The 19,042-nt window shown below is 32.8% G+C and overlaps 1 long non-coding RNA gene across 1 annotated transcript in view; it reads left to right on the top strand.

Moving 5' to 3' along the window:
* Positions 1–497: 497 nt before the first annotated feature.
* The window catches only part of LOC149421298 (uncharacterized), a 29,906-nt gene continuing 11,361 nt past the window's right edge, over positions 498–19,042 (top strand). The window contains exons 1-4 of the long non-coding RNA XR_016302616.1: positions 498–588; positions 2,343–2,439; positions 6,122–6,200; positions 7,091–7,290. This is a non-coding gene — a long non-coding RNA (uncharacterized LOC149421298). The remainder of the gene's footprint in view (positions 589–2,342; positions 2,440–6,121; positions 6,201–7,090; positions 7,291–19,042) is intronic.

The raw sequence follows: 19,042 nt of genomic DNA, 5'->3' as shown, positions 1-19,042 counted from the left end.
CTCCCACCACCTCTCAATTTGTATTTCTCCGTGTGGCAAGTAAGTAGATCTGAAAGTAGCAACACAACTCCCCCTTTTCTGTGGAAATATCGCTTCCCTCCCTCGCCGCAACTCCCCAGTGGCGCTCGCATCGCTCAACTTCCAAATCGGAATTCAAATCCTCCCCCCTCCGCCGCTCCAGCCGCTCTAGCCGGTAGGTAGTAGGGTACGGATGACGTCACATCCTGAGAAAATTGCTAGGGGAAAACCCTGCGGCGGACTCCCCGGTGACCGATTTACAATAAATTTCAAATTGAGAATATGTTTGCGATTTTCATCCCGCGGCGCCGACTAGCGACTTGTGGCGAAACTTTGCTCAGGACTCGACAAGCTCAGGGCTTTCCAAATAATACAATCGGTATTTAAATATTGTGATTTAAATAAATAATTCAATTATATTACTTTATTGGTTTTCAGATCTTTGGAGGTTATTGGAATTTATTTGGAACAACATGTCGCAGCTGCTTATGTCCCCAGAGAGCTGACCAGAAAACTCCTTGAAATTAAGTACAATTATTGGCACCTCCCTCAGAAAACGATGGATATGTTGTAAGTAGGCGATGGGTTATTTCCATAAGATGTGGAATACCTGTTTTTGAGGTCGTCTGATTTAATTCACTATTACATTTTTATGTTTGATTCGAGTGTGAGATATTTTAAGCATTATAATAACCAAATATTAATGCATTATTTTTTAGAGTAAAATAGTGTCCGTATTTATGAGTTTAATTTACTTTCCTCGATTAGTATGTAGGAATGTGTGCTTCTACTTTATGTAGATTAATATATATTTTTGTTAGGTTAGATGCTAGCACCATTAGCTTTATTACACATATTTTTAGGTCGGCAGTTCACTTCAATTCGAATCAACAATATTAGTAGGTACCTACAACAATAAATGTACCATGTAATTTATTTTGTTTTGAGGTAGGTGAGACCGGTAGTAAGATAAAGAAAGATACGTAATCTTAAACATATGTTGTTTTAGATGTATCGTACGAGATTTTTTGAATTTAGAAAAGTTTGAAGAAATACAAAAGAACATTGAGAATGTATCTACATTATTAATTTATTTATTCATGTTCTCTATAAAACGGTTATGCCCCAATACATTACGGAAAAGATCACAAATTTGAGGTATATATGTAGGAATACATGGTTAAAGGGGGTGGTTTTATTATTTTGTGATATATGTCAAAAGATAGTTGCTGAACTGTCCATAAGTGACGTTGAAAATATCGATGGTCAATGCAGAATCGTTAAGCACTTGTGTCGCTCTGTTGATTGGCGCGTTCTGATTTAAGTCCTCGCTTTTGGAGTATTCGAAGTGCATTTGATCTCCCACGAGTATACTAGTTAGGCACATATAAGTTAAACTTTTTTTAATATAAGTGGATTGAGTATGGTTACCAAGATTAGTAAAAAAAAAACACTTGCCTAAATTATGTTTCTAAGGTGTTGAAATCGAGCATTCCTGTTAAAAACAATGATAGAAATAGGAATGGATAGTACATACATTCTCTCATATATAGATAACGCATTAACATCTTTTGTACTTGGGTCGCTTCTACGATTCGTTCTTAGGTTCAACAGCTCGGCTTCTAACGAACTGCCGGCCTCTGTGTTTCCTCCCTCCTACAACTTGGAACTCTTCAAGACCCATGTTCACTCTTTCCTCTCCACAAAAAGACCCTCCACACAGCATCCCCAAAGATGACATAGGCCCTGAGGGAAATTATTTTCTTCACGGCCTCCTGTGTGGAGTTAATATAAAAATATATATTTTTTTAGGATATGATTTTGCAGCAATATTCAAGGATACTGAGAACAAGGGTTTCATATGTTCTTCGTATTGCGATTTCGTTAGTAAATGATCTCGCATCACGAAGAAAAAAATCCAAGAATTATTTTGGCGCGGGAGACAAATTTAAGATATGTGGAATTAGAAAGAGAGATTTGCTTCGAAAATTACGCCAAGCTCTCGAATCTAATTTTTGCGTTTTCATATATCTTTATTAATAGGGGAACAGGAATGTATCTTTGAATCTTATAAGTTTATCAGTTCCGACCATTTGACAATACGTAGTCAGCTATATTGTCTCCTCCTTCAAAAGTAATATCATAAAGTTCAAAGATTGTTATATAATATGAAATGAGAAGCCCTGGCCGCCCCACGCGTCATATACCTCTGGATGTTTAAGACGTAAGAATAATGTTCGGCAATGTAATTTATTTCTTTTTCGCCTTTGCTCCGTATGGGGATTTACAATTTGATTTTTTCCGCTTTGATGTATTTTTCACAGGTTAAGCTCTTTTCACCCCGGGCGAGTTTGTACGAAACAATGATTGGCGTTTAACGGAATATGGGAGGAGTGAAAGAAGGATTATTATTTTTAACGAGTAAGTTACTACCTACGTATGTTATATATTTTAATGGTTAAGCCCACGAATGTGTATGTTTGAAATAAGAATGTGCATGGAAAGTAAATAACCATTTTTACATTAGTAGCGAGCCCGCTTTTTCTATTTTAATAATTTTGTGATACCTATACCATAACAGCTCTGTACCGTTTATGTTACTCCTCTAGAATCATCTTTATATTTGTGTTACCTATACCATAAAAGCTCTGTACTGTTTATGTTACTCCTCTAGAATCATCTCTATATTTGTGTTACCTATACCACACCAGCTATGTACTGTTTATGTTACTCCTCTAGAATCATCTCTATGTTTTTGTTACCTGTACCATACCAGCTCTGTACTGTTTATGTTACTTCTCTAGAAAGATCTGTATATTTGTGTTACCTATACCATAAAAGCTCTGTACTGTTCATGTTACTCCTCTAGAATCATCTTTATATTTGTGTTACCTATTCCATACCAGCTCTGTATTGCTTATGTTACTCCTCTAGAATCATCTCTATATTTGTGTTACCTGTACCATACCAGCTCTGTACTGTTTATGTTACTCCTCCAGAAAAATCTGTATATTTGTGTTACCTGTACCAAACCAGCTCTGTTTTAATTTTAACTGTTTATGTTATTCCTCTAGAATCATCAGTATATTTGTTTACTCTCATTAACTGTAATTTTAATAAACAAGTTTGTTTCTTCGATGTAACTGTAGTTTAAAAAATGTAGAGTAAATGTGAACTTTACATGGCCAAGATCACCCTTAATAAATAGGTGAAAACCAATTTAAATAATTTTAAAATGGTTGTTTTTGAAATTGCGCCTGTAAAACAATCTAAAATTTCACAAGAATATTTTGTAATAACGTGAAACCGCACAAGAGTCTTAAATGCTCCCAACTGTCAAGTGAGACTATGGCATCCCCAATTGGGGTATATTTTGAGGCTGAAAGCAATGGGGAGTTGGAGGAGATGGCTTAGCTATGATGTCATCACAAACAAACTAATCATTTTAAAGTACTTAAATCAATAAATTTACAACTTTATTTTCCGATTCTTTTGTTACATGGAAATTAAAATAAGAAATAAAGTACTGAAGTGCAGTTCAAAAAGTTCACTTCATTTTTCCGATTAATTAGTTTAAGTGTGGATAATCGAGTTAGGACCACACCGCACGAATTATAAACCTTACAAATAAAGCAATTTAAAATACGCAGAAATCTGGGACTCAATCCAAAGCCATTAGTTAAATTCGGCTTGGGTTATTGTTCGGGATCATTCCACGCTTCAATGGCAGAAAACAGTGAACTTTTTTATTAAGATTACAGCCGGGAATAGATTGGTTTCTACTCAAAAACTTGAGCTTCTTTTACACTTTTAATCGCATCATTAATTTAATAAAATGACAACAACACTTTCCCAAATTCTTGGCATTCAAAGTGCGAGGCTGCATAACAACAAGTAACGGAGATATAATAGATCTCTATCGTTGGTTAATGTAAAGGCGATAACCAGCAAGAAAACAAAACAACTTCAATGCTTCATTGATTTTTGAAACATCGAACATTAAATTAATAATGGCCTGATGTAATAAATTATTGATAACAACTATTGGGTAAGATGTTTTTACATCATAGATAACAAATTTATAGTTAGACATTGAGCAATTTAAACAATTATACAATCTGTGGTTCAATTCATCGCAAGAACTCTAAGATACATTTCGTAAATGTAGTGGAATAAGAAAACTTTAATATTTAAACATGTTTTTTTTTGTTTTCCGTCTAACAAAACAATCCACATGACAACAACCATAGAATGAGGAATGACACAATAAGTTCCTCGTATGCGTTTTTGTGACCCAAATATTTACCTTATCAAGGCTTAAATTTCCAATACAAACTGTATATGAAATTTAAATGCGATGGAGAACTACGATTTCAGCCGATTGTAAGTGAGACGGAGCGCTGGGCTATTGGGCTAAATGTAACATTTATTTCCATTCAAATTTTTTGAGGAACTTCTAGTGTTATTTCTTACTTTGTGACAACAACCAATGAATTGAATTGTTAAATGATTTGCCACCCTCTGAGTTTTTCTCTCTCGTACAAATATGTCTCTTCAAGACAGATTCACTCCTTACTTTCCTCAAGAATGACCTAGACGCAGCATCGCCATAGATGACGTCTTGAGGGAAATTATTTCCTTGGGCCCTCCTATGTGGAGGTAATGTTAAAAATCCGACAGCACATAATATCATGTTATGCGTAAAAATATATTGATATCCCAGCGCTACGCCTAGGCAATTCGTCTTTAAATTTGTGTGTACATTCGGTTTCTGATACCAACCTCTGAAGAAAGTTTGAAAACAATATTATAATTGATATAGGCGTTTCTTCCCGAGTTTTCTACTTTCGTAAGTAGTCAGGTATTGAAGAACCGAAATAAATTCAAAAACATTTTGGATGCAAAGTCTAATGTTCACAGAACTATTAGTACCTATTAATAATTGCTGTGCTACTGAGATCGCTTACCATCGTCAGACGTAGAAGAAACTACATTTTTTATGGTTGAATTGTACAAGTGATTTAACTGACAAAATAATATTAAGAATGTCCGATTTCTTATTTCTTAACATTAGAATAATAGCACAACAGAAAACATTATTATATTTTATATCCAATGATATTTGAGAGCGAACGTTTTTTGCTATCACATAACGACCCGTATTTATTTTGTGCAATAAATTTTATTACATTTTCCTTTGGCCCCCTTTTCCTTTTCCGCATAGATTATTATTTATTGTATCTTTTTTTATTTCGCCTCCATATTTCAAATCTTTATATTTTACTTCCGATATTCATCGAATGGAACGATACAAGTTTCTAGGAGACACAGAAAATGTTTTATTATTCATTTTGCTAATTCAGTCTCACTTTCGTACAAGGGAATTAGACTGCACTAATAATAATATTGTGTAGTAAAATAATAACTTTGTTTGTAATCAGGAAATTTTCTTAATTTATCTGACAGACCTGTACAAATTAAACTAATCAAAAAAAAAATTGTGTGTTCCAAATCCGTTGCGTGGTTCGAAGAACTAAGCGCACAAACAAACAGACATGGGTAGCGACTTTATTTTTTACTATTTAGAGATTATAATGGAACATTGAGAAACAAACACATAATGCGTATATTATAATTACAGTAATTATAGTAAGGTTTCAAGTCACAATTCTGTTATAAATAGATTACACACCATTGGTAACTCTTATGCTATGTTAGCTGATGTTTTTTTAATATGCCTCTCACTATTTTAACAGTGCATATTTTAATGAAGTCACTGCAAAACTGTTTTTATTTCTTCTTAATTTCTTTCACTGTCTTTGTGCTAGTGTATACTTTTTTTTTCTTTTATATAGTTTACTTATATAATCATACATTTTTATTTTCTTTCTTCTTTCTATATTGTACCATGACTGTTAGTATGTAAATGGCACCTGTGAAGTTAATTCAAAACATATACATCGAAAGAGATAATAGAGAATTTTACTAGATTAAGTGAAAAAAATAATACTATTGTATTGCTCTTTAGTTTGATAAATAGTTATTTGAAACTTCTAAGAAAATTTGAAATATTTCATTAAACTTTTAAATGTAAATATTTCAGGATGACATCAGGAAAATCTGGAGAGGTCGATAAATCGTCCACATAATCACATTATTAAATGTACAGTCGACTTAAAAAAGTAAGTGGTTAATATCATGTAAGATTTGTTTATCTCATATTTTTAATTCTTAAATTGATTACTTTTTCTTATTATGGCTGATGTTCAAGCGTGTTTGTGTTAGGTTAGGTTATGATAAAATGGCCTCGAAACTTTATCTATTAAATTATTTATTAAGTAAGACACTTACCAAGTTAATTAATTAGTAACCAGGTACGGAAATAAGTGCTGATACGCACATTTATATATATAAACAGGTATTAGAGAAAAAATTGGGTATGGGAATGAAATGTTTTTTGCATGCATATGTATTTGAATTTCGATTTTGTTTTCGTAAGTGAATAAATGCAAATCTTAACAGTTAATATACGATGTAAATGTCAGTCCTAATCTATAACGCTAACTTCTTTTTAATTTATTAGATATTCAGAATATATCGAGAACACGAGTTCTTTTCGTAATAGATATTATGATGGAATGCTACAATATAAGTACGTCAGTTTTAATATCAGTATTTGTAGGAACACGTGTTCCTCGTGTCACAGATATTTTGTTACGAATGTTATAGGAATTCGTTATAGACCCGCAGTCCTATTTCTAACAGGAAAGCGAACATTTTGACCAGATTTTCAATTAAATAACATTATTTCATATCAATAAGTGTTACCGGTCCAAGAGATGGCGCAATTAGGTCAAAAATTGAAAACAGATATATTATTGTAAAATTACGTTTTTTGCGGGTTGATTTTTTTAGAATTTTCTTTGTAAAAATCCTAAGAGTCTTAAATAAATCATGTTCACTAACCCTCTCCCGCCGTCAGTGTAATAACAATATCACATTTCACACAAGGCCCAATTTGTTACCTATAATTTTCCTTTCCAAATTTCATACCTTTTATCATTAATTTCAGATGCCCGCTGTGCACTCCAGCGCGTCTCCCGGCACGCCGGCTGCAGGGCGGTGGGCGGGCCGCCCTCCCGCTTCCGCTTCCGCCCAACTGACGGGGGTGGGAGGTGGGAGGGAGCATCCACATCCACCCCTGCCAATAAATAATCACCATAAAACACTACATCTTTATATCCCACTTCTGGTGTGGTGCGTAACAAAGCAGTACGTCAGTGTTTTATTATTATATCACATTTTTTGGCGCTCGTTTTCTTTGAGGGGAGAAAATATTATTGAAGGCTGCATCCGTTTATGGCTTTATTTCGCACAATTTCTCCGAGACAAAGAAGTGAGCTTTTTGTTCCATTGGACTAAATGAATGACATGTCTACATCGCTCTTACGAGAATGTTGATACATTAAACGTGCAGGACTTAAAATAATTCAAATCAATTTTTTGTTAATACCGTGCATTGTTTTATATCTTTTAATTTCCGATAGCTTTTTCATATCAGGGTTTGTATTTTATTTTCTGTATTTTGTTAACTTTTATGCACTGATACAATTATTTTTATTGTAATTTATCAAAAAAAAAGTACTACGCTGTACCCAGAGTGCGTTTAAAATAAAATAAATAAATAATTTATCGTAGTTCAAAGAATTTTACCGGCAAATGAGAGACAATGAAAAGGCTACCATTTTTGTCATTATGAAATGATTCGGAAAAAACTAAAATATCTTAATACTTGTCCTATATTAATTATTATCCAAGTATTATTACTATTACTAAAGGTAGTCAATATAAAATCGGTTCTCTAGCGACCAAATGTTTTCGAAATGTCGTACAAAAACAAAAACACTACGTCGGGGCCACAACGTTTTTTTGTTTTTCCATCGGCTACGTAAAAAAAAACATTATGGTCCTGCCCTAATTTTTCATGTTTGCACAAACGCTTGGTTCAATGTTGGTGGTAAAATCGTCGCTGGAGAAGCGGCATAGCAAAACAAAACATTGGTCGGTATGTTTAGCAATTATTTAATAAATTCTTACGTGTTGGAAAACTGGAAGGTTGTCAATTTATCTTTTCTTTCTCTATTTAAACAAAATATGAATAATACCTCGGGATATTGAAGGTTGTATCTAACCAAACTGTGCTATATCTAATCTAATGATCGTCCGAATATTTATGTCTTAATAATAAATGTCGTAAGTAGGAGCTTTACGTGCAGGTCACAACGACATGCACGTAAAGTGAGATAGTGATACATAAGAAAAATAAATTATTATAAATATAATATTATTATCTATTTGTAATAAGCATTTACTCTGTGGCTCATCATAATTTACAATAAAAAATATTATAAATTTGTTTCAGACCACTTTAATTTCAATTACACTCTACCGGTTTGGGAAGCACCAAAGATATTATAAGAACGAGATATGCTATGTTGGCCGCCGGACCGTAGGCGGAGTACTACCTAATTAGAGTACTTTGAATACTATCGGGACGTGTACGCACAGAAATCTGTTCTATGTATTAGTGCCAACTGAAACGATACGTCCTTAGCGTAAGCGAAGGTGTGCAGTAGTATTGGCGAACAAAACCGGCGACACTGGGCAAAACAATTCCACACAGTATGAACTGCTCATAGCACATCTCGTTCTTCTAATATCTTTGGGAAGCACCCTTCATTCATCGGGAGAATATTAAAACATTAGTTTAGAGTAGAGTAGAGTGTAATTAAAATTAAAGTGGTCTAAAACAAATTTATATTTTTTTTATTGTAAAATATTATTATCATTTCACTCTTCCCAAACACATTTTTTTACAAATCTGATTTGATAATTTCCTAAGCCACGTTATTTCAACATGAATTAAAACCAACACTTTCGTCGATGTTACACATCTCTTGATGGAAAATGTTCTTAGTTATTGAAGACAATATTAGCGATTCCCAAACGAAAATTTGAAACAGAAAAATCAGAAAACGATTCGGTCACATCTAGGACTCGAACCAAGGACGCTTGCCTTGCCGGGGCACCGCTCTACCAACTGAGCAAATAGGACCTTATCTTCTTCGGTCATATTTAACTGCATCATACTCCGGTATGCTACAGTGAGCGTATTTTTTTGTATAAAATGTTCTTGTTTAAAACCACATCATTTGATTTATACACGTCGACCGATTTCGGTACTGTAATTTAAATAATATAATGTTTATTGTCATGATGAAGGTTGAAATTAGCCGGAACCGGTCGACGTGTATAAATTAAAGAAAGTGGTTTTTAAAAAATAACTTTTTTATTTGTATAATTTATTTATTTGTTTGTGTTATTTTTTAATCTAGATGTATGCATTTTTTTCATAAATCTATTAGGAAAAATACATAATATAAAAATAAATATACAGTTTAAGAAATTTAGTAACATTGATTTATGAAATATACAGCTTAAGAAATACAGTGACATTAATTTATGAAATAAACAGTTTAATACAGTAACATTGATTTATGAAATATACAGTTTAATACAGTAACGTTGATTTATGAAATATACAGTTTTAGAAATGTATGTACATTGGTTTAAGAGCAACTAAAATATTCTTGGTAAGTACCTTCTTATACAAATATTTTTTCTTTATATATATAGCGTAAATCTTTCGAAAAGTGCCAAGGCGTCTTGTAGGTTATTATAAAGTTTTTGTCCTTTATAAAACATCCTGTTTCGTGTGCTCGTGCCTAAGTTTAGTTTTGGGAAACCTGAAATCTAATTAATATTCCCTATAACAAGGACCATATATTTTAACGCGCTCAATGCCTGCTTACTTTTAGTTTAGTCTAGCGAAAAGTCACGGGATAGTTTGAATTCTTGATTCTTGACTAATCAGTTCCAATTTTTGAAATAATAAAATATTTAGATTGGTCAATAGTTGAGTTGGCATCGCGTTAGTTTCCCATCCAGGCGTAGTGTGTTCAGTGTTTCCGTCCTCCATCACAACACAAGCAACATTTTCCGCTTACTGTTTTAGTAGTAGGAGATTTTTGAATATTGTCAGGTTATTCGTAACCCGGGAATGCTTATCTCTCTTTGAAAAAGAAATATATATATAAACTTTTTTTGAATATTTTTTTTATATAGGTACTATGTTCTTTATTGCTTGTCTATCTCCAATTCGAAAATGACACATACATATTCGTAGTGAAATTATGAACCAGGTTTCACGCAGGTCTAAACAATGCTCGCACAGACAATTGAAATAAGTATTTTTGATACGTAAGTACTTTATTGTTTGTCTGAATTCTTCACCAAATCAATACCAATTTTTTAAAATGACATTTAGATTCACAGTAAATTTGAGTTCTTTGAACCAGATTTCATGCAGCACTAACGCACTGCACAGACCGAACTGAAATTAGTATGCTAGATTATACCTACTACCTAATTTTAAATATAATAGTGAACTAATAAATCTGTAATCTAAATGGAGTAGGTAGGTACTCGTAGAAAAAATTATTAAATTATTTTCCATTTTGCCTGCAAGATTCCGCGTGGCATATTCGTTATCAGTCGTGACGAGTTTTGAATTTTATGTGTCCATTTTATTTATCTCCACACGTAGGAATTCCTAATTTTTTTTACAAGGATGACGTCAGATTAGATTTGACATGGCAATTTCGATTTACATTGGAAATATAAGAAAAACTTACATAATTTAGTACCAATGGATAAAAATACCAATACAAAAATTTCCCGATGATAATTTAAATGCATTGAAACGTTATTTTTTCGAATAGCAGGTAAATAAAAAAAATTACATTTTTGGCTTCCAATAAATTAAAATCATCACCCGCATAGCTTAATATGCCCGCCCACATGGTGTCTGGAAACTAATAGTATAAGTGGGAAAATGGTGATGTACATCAGATATACAGGGTTTTCCAATAAGAGGTGTTATTTTGATATTCAAAGATCAATGGTTTCGTTGCTTGTATGGCACGTAGCGCCGTCTTGTTGAAACTAAACGTTGTCCAGATCAATACCATTCAATTCCATTAAAAAATCATTAATCATCTCTCGATAGTGCAATCCATTCACCGTAACTGTTGCTCCAGCCTTATTTTCGAAAAAGTAAGGTCCAATGACTCCGCCGGACCATAAACCGCACCAAACAGTCATATGTTGAGGATAATAATAACAACAATACTCTTTTGACAGTACAAACATATTTTGATCTACTCCTGTCAAAATTAGACATTTAAACTAATTACAGTGAATTATTACACATAAATATTATCGAATATTAACAAGCAGCACTTATTTACTAACATAGCAGTATTTAGCATTGGAAGAACTTGTATACTGTGTCAACAAAAGCAAAAATAAATCATCGACTCCCAACAGTGATAAGCAGTGAATAGTGAATTTTTAAACGTTTCACAATGGATGTGCAAAATTTCATCTCCAAAGCAGAAATAGCTGTCAATGCCTTAAATAAAGTACTTTTTGATCCGGCCAACAAATTTAACAAGGATCAAATCTCTAAAATTTCCCCAATTGCATGTGAAATTTTAAGTGCCATAAGTACCATGTCTTCAGCTGTAGCATCCAAAACTGCTAATTTAGAAGGTGAACTGCGTGCATACAAGGATATTAGAGCAAATCCTTCGCAAAACAACTTTAATATTTGCGAGGCAATTTCGGAAATGAATGAACAACAAGTGCGATCTAAAAATATTATTGTTTGCAATGTGCCCGAAAGCATTAAAGCGACAGAAGCTGGCAGGATCTCGGATGACCAGGCAGCTGTCACCAGTATAATCGGTGTAATCGACAATTCAGCAAATGAAAATATTTCTAAATTTTATAGGGTTGGATAATTATTAAATGACAAGCCTAGACCAATAAAAATAGAACTACAAAATTCAACACAATCCAGAAATATTCTAAGCAAACGAAGTCTTCTCAAGAACAATGTTAGAATTTACCCCGACTCAACACCGGCGCAACAAAAATTTCTGAGCGATCTGAGGGTTCAGCTGGAAAAAAGGAAAGAAAATGGTGAAGATGTCACCATAAAATACATTAACTCCACCCCCCGAATCGTGCCAAATCGACCAAAAAACTAGGAAGTTACAAAAATATTCAAGAAATCCCACCTAACCGAACCAGAACCATAAAAATCTATTATCAAAACATCCGCGGACTGCGATCAAAACTCGATGACCTACAAGCAGCTCTACCTTCTCATCATCATGACATCATTATACTTACGGAAACCTGGCTAAACTCGGAAATCAAATCGACTGAACTCGGTCTTACTAACTACAAAGTATTTCGTTGCGACAGAAACGTCAGATCAAGTTCCAAGTCAAGAGGTGGAGGAGTTTTAATTGCAATAAAACAGAAGTTGTCAGCAAGAAAATTAACCACGAAACACAATAACATCGAACATATTTTTGTGCAAATAACGACTCCTCTCGAGAAAATTATATTTGGAACGGCCTATCTACCACCACTTTCTGACCCTCAGTCATATAGAAACCACTGTCAAGACATCGAAACAATTTCATCAAAATATCCTCACTCGAAAATTGTTATTCTTGGGGATTATAACTTACCAAACTTAATATGGAAAGCAAATAACTGTGGTCTCATCATAAACGAAAGTGAAAACGATCGTGCACGTGAAATTTTGGACATGGTAAACTTTCTAAACTTTCATCAACATAATTTTATATATAACAGTAGCAATCGCTTATTAGACTTAGCTTTATCAAACTATCCTAAAATGTCTGTTGAACTCTCAAATGATCCACTTCTACCTATAGATAATCATCATCCTCCCCTATACATTAAATTAAATATGACATGTGATAATGAAAAGAAACTTTCACAAAGCGTCCTAAACTTTAAACGAGCCAACATCAACTCAATTAACTCCCATTTCTCAAATACAGACTGGTCTTTTTTATCCGATGAAAGCGTTGATGAATCGTTAGATAAACTTTATTTATATTTTTCTAATACTATTGAATCCTATGTACATTTTTACACACCAAGAAGCTATACCTACCCGGTTTGGTTTTCATCAGAGCTTACAGCCTCTCTTCAGCAAAAAAAGAGTCAACACAAAAAATTCAAACAAAGTAAATCCATAAATGATTATATAATCTTTAGCGAAACTAGGAAAAAATGTAAAGATCTTTCCAAACAATGTTACAAAATGTACATAACCTCTGTCGAGGACACTGTCTTTAAATCCAAAAACCTTTGGAAATTTCTTAAAAAAATGAACAATGAAAACACAGACTACCCGCCAATAATGCATATGAATGGAATCAGTGCAAACAATACACAGGATATTGTAAACCTTTTTTCGGACTTCTTCAAAAATGTATATGATGAAGACACTCCAGATGATAAAATACCCGAATACAAATTTAATATGACCACAAACTTAACAAACTGCCAAATCACACAAAAGTGTTGCGAACAAAAATTACTTTCCTTAGACACTGACAAATCCGCTGGCCCAGACAACATTCCACCAATATTCCTCAAAACATGCTCTAATACATTATCTAAACCACTTACATTACTATTTAACCGTCTCTTGTCGCTTGGACATTTTCCAGACCGCTGGAAATCTAGCTTCATTACACCGATCTACAAAAAAGGAGATGATACTGACATAGCTAATTATCGCCCCATTTGTATACAGTCAGTACTGCCAAAGCTTTTTGAATCATTGGTCCTTGATGAAATCTATCCCAAATTAATAAAATTAATTAATCAAAAACAGCACGGTTTTATCAAAGGAAGATCCACCGCAACTAACTTAACGGTATTTCAAAACTTCATTATACAATCATTTGCAGAAAATAAACAAGTCGACTGTATATATACAGACTTTTCGAAGGCATTCGACAAAGTATCCCATAAACTACTAATCCAAAAACTGTTTGCTCTAGGAATAAGGGATAACATGCTAAAATGGTTTAGTAGCTATTTGTCAAATCGTAAACTGTTCGTTAAAATAAAATCTTGGATGTCGAAAGCTTTCCGGGCTACCAGTGGCCTACCGCAAGGTAGTCACCTTGGCCCGGTTTTGTTCCTCATTTTCATCAATGATACAACCAATTGCTTCAACGATGTCGAGGTATTGCTCTTTGCAGATGACGTCAAACTATACAAGAAAATAACTGATATAAATCATTGCCATATACTACAGTCAAATATTAGTAAGTTTAGAGATTGGTGCGTTCAAAATAATTTATTTTTAAATGTAGTAAAGTGCAAAACCTTGACTTTCTTCAGAAACAAAAATCCTGTTTTATTCGAATATTCCATCAATAACATAGCTTTAGAAAGAGTCACGGAAATGAGAGATCTTGGAATTATTTTGGACGAAAAACTAAGTTTCACCAATCATATCCATCAAATTGTGAACAAAGGTATGAAAACACTAGGCTTCGTATTAAGAACAACTAAAAACTTTAATTCTTTGCAAGCCATTAAACTATTATACGTATCTCTAGTAAGAAGTCTAATTGAATATAACTCAGTAGTTTGGTCTCCATCTTATACAATTCACATTAACAACATTGAGCGAATACAAAAAAATTTTCTACGTTTTATAAATTTTAAATTAAATATCCCTGTCGAAGACTTAAAATACAATTTCTTATTAAATACTCTAAAAATACATACATTAGAAGATAGACGTAAAATAAACGATTTAACGTTCTTATTCAAAATACTTAACTCTAAATTCGACTGTTGTGAACTCCTGCAACTTATAAACATACATACACCCACAGTAACAACACGACAAAATACAATATTCTACAGCAGCACACATAAGCGTAACTACATTGCCCACTCTCCGATACAACGACTTCACACCATGGGAAATCATTACTTGGGTGATGTTGACATATTCAATACCAACTTGGCAAGTTTTGTGGATCATTTAAAACATTTATTTCAACAATACTCCTAAACACATCATGTAAACCAACAAATAGCTGTAATTTTCTGTTTTTGTTTCTTGTGTTTGTATAACTTGTTACATAGCTTTTATCAAATGTAATTTTATTCTTATTTTTTATGTTTGAAAGTATTTGTCAAATTAAAATTATACTACCAACCATGTAAAAGCCCTCTGGGCGTTAAATAAATGAATAAATAAATAAATAAATAAAGAGGCTTTTCAATAATAACTCTTGGGTTTTCCGAGTTGACGAAGCCACCGAGGTGGAAATGGGCCTCATTACTCAAGATAATTTGCATTTGATTCACTTAAGTGAATTTTAATAATTTCAATGCGTTGTTAAAGCGTGTATCGTTCCATTTTTTATTAATGGCGTAGTTTTTACTTGTCAAATGTCAAAAAATGACAGCTTCAAAAGTGACATCTACCGAAATAGCGGGCTATACCAAATAACACCTTTTATTGGAAAACCCTGTATTACAACATTTTTTTTGGCAACTAAAAGGTTAGGCTTGCAACGCATTTTAAAAGATAATAAACAGCTGATCTTTACAAGTGGTGATCGATTTTAAAAAAACCATTTAAATTTTAAAAAACTTACTTTGGACTGGATTTTATCGAAAATTAAAACTCATATAAACAAATAAAATTTATTAAAAAATCGACTCGAAATTTTATTTACATATAGATATTTAGTTTCTTGCTTTCACCACTACATCATCATGTACCTAGTGCCATTTTACAAAGCGGTCAGTTAAGGAGAAAATAAAGGAATACAAAGCCGTGATTCAAAGTAACTTTAAATTATGTTCACTTGAATGTGCAACTAATCTAAGCAGTTTCCCCCTCTGCAAGACTTTTCCAGATTCTTGCACGCCTCCCGACTTTTCTTCTCAAATTTTTACAAAACAGCATCAGTAAACCGTTTATTGTCAATAAATGAGTGAGAGATACGTTAGTATAAAGTGATTGGAAATGATTTTAGCTATCGTATTGTGCTGTAGAAATAAAGGCACGTTAAAGACGCTACTGAAAGATTGGGTTTTCCCCCCACGATTTAATCTTTTGATCATCTAATCTAATTTTTTTGCTTGGCATCACAGAAAATCCAAATTGTGATAATAATTCAAGTCATTATTGTCTACTACGTATCTCGATAGCCAGGCTTTCATTTGATAATAGGAAATATGAATATAATTTTACCATTTAAAGCCACAAGTACAGGTGCCGTGTTAGTAAGTCAAGATGTTCACTAGTTTGACCTTACGATTTATTAATCGGATTATTAGTCAGACCAGAAGTGACCCAACGGAGGATTTTTTTCAAGAACCTCTAACCCACTGGCGTTTATCTACGGTTTGAAGACTTGTCAAACAAAAAAAATATCAAAGGATTTTCAATAATTTAAATCAATAACACGCGAAGAAAAATGAGTATGGCGGATTTATCGAAATCCTGTTAATTACGTGATTTCAATCCATTTCATAATAAAATATTAGTCCTTTCAGTATATATCGGAACACGTACTCGTGCAGCTGTGCTTTTCTTGATAAATATAATGACGCAATGTGCCAATATCTGAATTTTTAAGAACACGTGTTTCGACATTCTAATAATATAGTCGTGTTTTACCTGTCAATTCATTTGCTAAAGGCTTGCAGTCCCGTTTTAATCAGTATGTTTTCTCTGTGCACAGTAGGTAAATTATTGATAAAATTCCATGATAGAAAAATAATTTAAAATGGTTAGGACATTTTGTGAACTCGTGGCATGGAATAACAGTAAAAATAACAACACAGCAAAGTTATATTTATTTGTTCGCACGTGCCATTATGACATTGTCTTGAACATAGACAATGCATTGTTTTTCACTTGATGTAATTAACCGCGTTATGAGAACTGGCTTCCGGGCTTCATTTTAAATAATAATCCATCACAAAGCCGTTGGATTAGAAGAGATTCGTCGCGGGCGCAATCGTTACAGACTCCACAGATGTTATTATTATTATTTGGTATAATTGTAGATGAATTCCAAGTATCAAATAGAGCGAGTATTTAATACAAAAAACTAGTACGTTTATTGGGAAGGTGGTGGATAAAAGATACAAATAATTCATTGACGTTGAGATGATATTGCTAAAGACGGGCGTCAATCGAAACGTGTGTACAATAAATACTATACTTTTCGATTATAGCATTCTGTCATTACTGTGGTGGTAGAAGGAGATTTAAAAATATTGTCGGGTTATTTGTAACCCAGGAATATTTCACTCTTTTTAAAAAAAAAATATTAAAATATGGCAACACCGTGGTGTAACGAGCCATAATAAACTTGATTGTTCGAAAAGAAATATTTTTATATCAGGTGCGTTTCAACCTTTGGGGAACGAATATTGGGCGAATTGCATCTAGATTCTGACATCATATTGTCTTTCGACATTTTGTGAGATCACTTCAACTAACCAAGGTGGATTAATGTTTATTTCAAAAGAATCAAAATAATTTGTTGAACAATATTTTTAATAAAGTCCAAAAAACAAAACAATATACTACATCATAATATAGAGATTTATTTACCACCCACTTAAATACTGAAATTTAATCCTATTATACAAGATTTTTTAATGTGCGTCATTCCAGTAGGTGTAATGCCAGTAGGTGTAATTCCAGTAGGTATAATTCCATTGGGTGCAATTTAAGTAGGTGTAATTCTAGTAGGTGTAATTCTAGTATGTGTAATTCCAGTAGGTGTAATTCCAGTAGGTGTAATTCAAATAGATTTAATTCTCTAAAAAGTATGTCATGTGTTATTCCGTCCTTGTGTAATTCTGACTGTAAGTTCCCATAGATGTGGTATGTCAGTATACTTCCGAGCTTCTGTTGAAATCGAACTCACAAGCTCTCCACTCTCATGCAAACGTGAAGATCATTTACAGGTCAACGGTTAACTTTAATGTCATCAATAGCAAGATATTTAATCATAGAATCATCTTTCTTTTCTTTATTTAATACATGTTTTTGTCGAAACTTTCCAAGCTGTGATAGTAGGGGTAAACTAAGTAATGATTGCCCGCTTAAGGAAATTTTGATTTTAATGGTTGTACATAGGTTTGGTCCTAACCACCGTATTCGAAAAAAATTGCATAATATTTAATTAATTAACTACCAAATCCTTCAATCGGAAATACACAATTACTAAATAACATTTTTTTAAATGAACATACAAATATAGCTAAATGTACAGTAATTGCCCGCTTGTTAAAAGTGATTCCCACAATAATGACAGTGATTACCCAACTTAGAGATTTGAGATTCAATAATAATCATTAATAAAACACCCTAACGATTGAACAAACTTAATTATTTTTTTATTGTCAATAATTATTGTTAAAACATTAAGATAATGCAATAAAAAATGCCTGCAAAATTGAAATTTAACATTAAACACGATCCAAATTGAACGTCTGGATTTAATTGAAAAATTTACATTTTAGTGAGAAGAGGAAAATCTAAGTGAAAGTAGGCGATTAATAGTTGCGGGCAATCATAGTCTAGTTTACCCTATCCCGTTTTTAGTCACATATTTATTTCTGCTTTTGACTCAAAACTCTTAGTGATCAACGTCCTTTTTTTTGTATTTCTTTGGTATTCACTATGTAACAATTTCAAGACATTTTTTGTTTTTATGAAAATAATGAAATTTTCGTGTATTTAATGAAATTTTCATTTAATGAAATTTTCGTGTCGAAACCGGTCGCTAATTTTATAAAAAATCTTATACGTAACAAATGTACATTGTGAATGATCAAAGTCTTAATAAAAATACATGTTTCATAAATATTTCAGGTATAATATCAGGGTAACTATATCACTTCCTGTAAAAAAATTCACATATGTACTTCGTACATCCCACCTGACAATATACATCTTATAAATATTACTTCTCACATAAACAAAGTATCACAGATTATGACGGATAACAAT

The sequence above is a fragment of the Hesperophylax consimilis genome, chromosome 9 (assembly GCF_061612785.1).
Source record: "Hesperophylax consimilis isolate HC1 chromosome 9, BYU_Hcon_1.0, whole genome shotgun sequence".
Classification (NCBI taxonomy): Eukaryota; Metazoa; Arthropoda; class Insecta; order Trichoptera; family Limnephilidae; genus Hesperophylax; species Hesperophylax consimilis.
The sequence above is the reverse complement of the archived record's forward strand: the minus strand, read 5'-3'. Positions and strand labels throughout refer to the sequence as shown.